Source organism: Trachypithecus francoisi, unplaced genomic scaffold, assembly GCF_009764315.1.
Source record: "Trachypithecus francoisi isolate TF-2019V2 unplaced genomic scaffold, Tfra_2.0 Lachesis_group1, whole genome shotgun sequence".
Lineage (NCBI taxonomy): Eukaryota > Metazoa > Chordata > Mammalia > Primates > Cercopithecidae > Trachypithecus > Trachypithecus francoisi.
The window spans coordinates 175,714,844-175,718,855 of record NW_022681454.1 but is presented as its reverse complement, the minus strand read 5'-3'; positions in this window follow the sequence as shown (position 1 = coordinate 175,718,855).

The following is a 4,012-nucleotide window of genomic DNA, read 5'->3' as shown; positions in this document are numbered from 1 at the left end:
CACTATTTATCTTCTAAAGGAACAGACCAACTTTACATTATTAAAAAAAGACAATTTGAGTATATATTTTCATCAAGCATACTTCAAAGTTATTATTATCATTATTATTTTTTATTGATGGGTTTGCTTCAAAATAGTGTAGCAAAAATCCATAAGAAATCTAAGCTAGAACATAAAGAACATTTGCGTAAAGTGTACATTGCTGCTTAAATTCCTCTAGCTTTCAATGTTTCTCCACTTAGTCAATTGCTTGCCATGATATTTTGAAAGTCTTTATTATAGAGACCAGGGCAAAAGAAATGAATACTTGGAATGTAATTTAAAGCAATGAAATGAAATAGTGGTTGTTGAAGAACACTAGCTTTAATAAAAGGACTAAAATAAAACCAAGACCCTAAAAGATTCACCCTGGAGGAGGCAGTGGATACCTCTCTGCCTTGGGGTTCTCTAATCAAGCAGTGTTCTCCACTCACTCTGGCCCCCGCCATGTGCTGAGCACCCCCACCCCGACCCCTTATACAGCTGTCCAACAATAGACACATTCTTCCCCTTAGTTCAGCTGAGATGATTGGAGCTTTTAAAACTAAGAGAAAGAAATGGAGAAATAAACAGATCACAGAAGAGGTACAAAAACAATTTTGTTTTGCTTTTAGAGCACAAGTTTCCGATCTTACCATTTTGCCCTCTCTCCAAGGTTCACAGGCACGCCTGACTGTACTGAAACACTGACAGACTGATCACAGTCACGGCTCTTTCTCTGTGTTTCTTATTTATATCTTCCTGGCCTGTTTCCCATGGAGGACATCACTCTGAAATCTCCAGGAGCTTTTCCTAGGAATCCTATCACCTTTTTGGTGAACAGACAGGCTACATGCCGATTCTAGAGCACACTCAAGTGGCTGATACCAGAAATGAGCTCCCTGCACCCTTACACAGACAGACACACCTTCCTTCCTGCAGGACTAGGATTATAACCGTATCTCAGTATAAGAAAATACTAGAAAGTGTGTAGAACAATTATAATAAGGAAAGGATTTTTCTTTTATGGGTAGAAACAAATTTTCTTTTATACTTAAAATATGAAAAGGTGCACAAGATTATTGTTATAATTATTATTATCTTCATTTAATCCATGCCATCTTTTTTTTTCCCCTACATTACTTATTAACCCTTAGAAAATAGAGTTGTCTTTATAGCATATTCTAAAAATGCAGGCTGAAGCAAAAGAAATTCTGTTCTCTAGTGCTAACGTACAATTTCCAGCAAAAAACTAGGACAATGTACCATTTATGTTTTATATTGCAGTAGGACTTTGAGCCTTTTCCAAAAGCCCTTTCACAAAATTGATAGATTATTCTTCCTATTAAAAGAGTCTTTTATTCTGGGTGCCAGACCTAGTTCTTAGGGTTGAAATATTGCTTTAGCTTTTTTTGCGACCACAGTGGCATTTCACTGCTGAATAAAGTTACAAATTGTGTACCTAATTCTCCAGGGCACCAAAAACTCTCAAAGGGCTTGAAATGGGCACAAGGTGGGGGATGCGTTTGTTTGTTATTCCTAAATAGACCGGGTAAGAGTCCATGAACCCATGAAAATTTCTATCAGGCTGTATGCTGTGTGTCAAAAGGAGCATTAGGTTGGAAATAGGAGTTTTAGGCCTTTATCGGCTACTAAGTGATACCGTCACTGTAACAGTAGACAATGAAAAGTGAGCATATAATAATAATGACAATTTATTGAGTGTTTTGTAAATATCACATGCTTGTTGTACATTCTCTGTGATCCCCTCCACTATTCTGCAAAGTAGGAATTATTATCTTTGTTTTAAGATAAGAAAATTGAAGGAGGGTATAGAGATGAGTTAATTAGTATGGCTGGTAAGAGATGTGGTTAGAATTAGAATACAGAGCTTTCTAAAGGTTATGATTTTCTGGAGTATTATGATGTGCCCCAAATGACTTTAACTTTCTACACCTTGGTTTTCTCATCTATATAGTAAAGACATCTGATAAAATGACATCTAAGGCTCCTTCTAGGTATAAAACGTTACAATGTCTAGAATATAAGCTTAGCTACATGTAGCAGCAAGCATGAAATAAAACGAGCTCGGTTCCACATCAACATCTACTTGAAATTACTTATGCCTACAGCCAGAGCCAAGGGATGATAAAAACTGAGAACCAGCAAGGGGTGAAACTGTTGCGTGTGGCCCAGTTGCTATCCTCAGTGGCTTGGTGATAGAGGAGGGGCCACAGAACCTTGAACGGAACAGGGAGGAGCTAATTCAGAGGCATCTCTTCAAGCTCCCTTGAAAACCACATTTTCAGTGGGGTCATGGTCTCTTCACTGCGGATGGAGGCAGCTTGAAGAGACTTTTAAAACTTTCCGCTCCAGGAAAAAGGTAACTGGGACAACTGAGCAGCCAGGTTCAAGACTGAAAGTCACATTTACATTTATCAGAGTTCACAATATTTTTCCTCCAAGCTTGTTCTAAGGTCTTATGAACTCAATTTATAGTAAAGAATTCAAGAAAGTTCTCAGCTTTTGTACAGGGCCAGGGTGTGAAACCACACTGGGGGCAAAGAAATAGGCTTAAAAGGAAGAAGTTAGCAAAAGGCCTTCGTGCAGTCATGACCATGTCTGTCCTCGTGTTCTTTATTCCTCTTTTGTTCATCCCCTGCATCCAATGCATGTGTTCTCTTCAGTGTCCTTCCCATATGGATGTAGAATTCTCCCACTCCAATGATCACTGTTCCTACCCTAGTCTAAGGTACCATCAGCCTGGATGCCCTGCTCCTCTTCTTCCCTCGCTAGGAATCGTCTTCTTGCAGAAGTTGTACTTTAAAGTATAAACTGGGTCGTGCCGCTCCCTTGCTTAAAGCCCATTAATGGTTTCTCAATGCACTTAGCATCAAAAGCACACTCTTCCTCTTTGCCTAGGAGGCCCTCCATAGTCTGGGAAGGCCACCTTGCTAATCTCATCTCAGGCTACCTCTTCTGCTGACAGCTTTGCAGCCACCTTGGCTTTCCTTGTCTTCTCTGGATGGTCCAAGTTTCCTCCACTGTCAGAGCTTTGCACAGGCTGCTGCTTTCAGTTAGAATGCTCCCATACCTGCTTTGCTCATGGCCACCTCCTGCTTATCCTGCAGACCACAGGTTAGGTGATATCTCTTCGGAAACGTCCATTCTGGCTACTGTATGTAATTAGATGGCATTCTCCCCACTTGTTACCTCTTTATAACAACACGTTGCTTGCTTTCTTCACAGTGCTTATTGCAAACTGTTTTATTATTTATGAAAGCTTCGTGGGGGGCAGGAAGCATTGTTTTCTTTTCCACCTTTGTGCCTAGAGCCTAGTATGGGCCTTGGTAATTATAGGGGCCTGCTGCTCTCCCCTTCTGCTTGTTTTAGTCCTCGGCTTTCCTTGGGTCCTGGTTTAAAGCTCACTTCCTCAGGGAGGTCTTTCCTGTCCCCTAGATTAAGCCAGATAGATTCCCTGCACTTCGTTTCCATAATTTCCTGTCAATCCCAGCCATAACGCTCAACACAGTTCACTACCATTATTGTTTGTGTTTGTCTTCCCTGCTATTCTCTAAGACTATTACTCATGGTGACAAAGACTGTCTTGTTCACCCCCAGATGGCTGGCACCAACATCGTGCACAGGACTAAATCAGGAAATGATGAAGAGAAAGAAATGGTTATTGAAAGAGTGTGAAGGGTAGGTGAAAGAGATGACTCACAATTTCTACAAAGTAATTAATTAATTAATTAATTCAAATATTCCTTGGCAGCCACTCTCACATCTGATACCTGACTCTTTTTCTTTCCTTTTTTTTTTTTTTTTTTTTTAGACGGAGTCTCACCCTGTCGCCCAGGCTGGAGTGCAGTGGCGCAATCTCAGCTCACTGCAACCTCCGCCTCCCAAGTTCAAGCAATTCTCCTTTCTCAGCCTCCTAAGTAGCTGGGACTACAGGCGCATGCCACCATGCCCAGCTAATTTGTTTGTATTT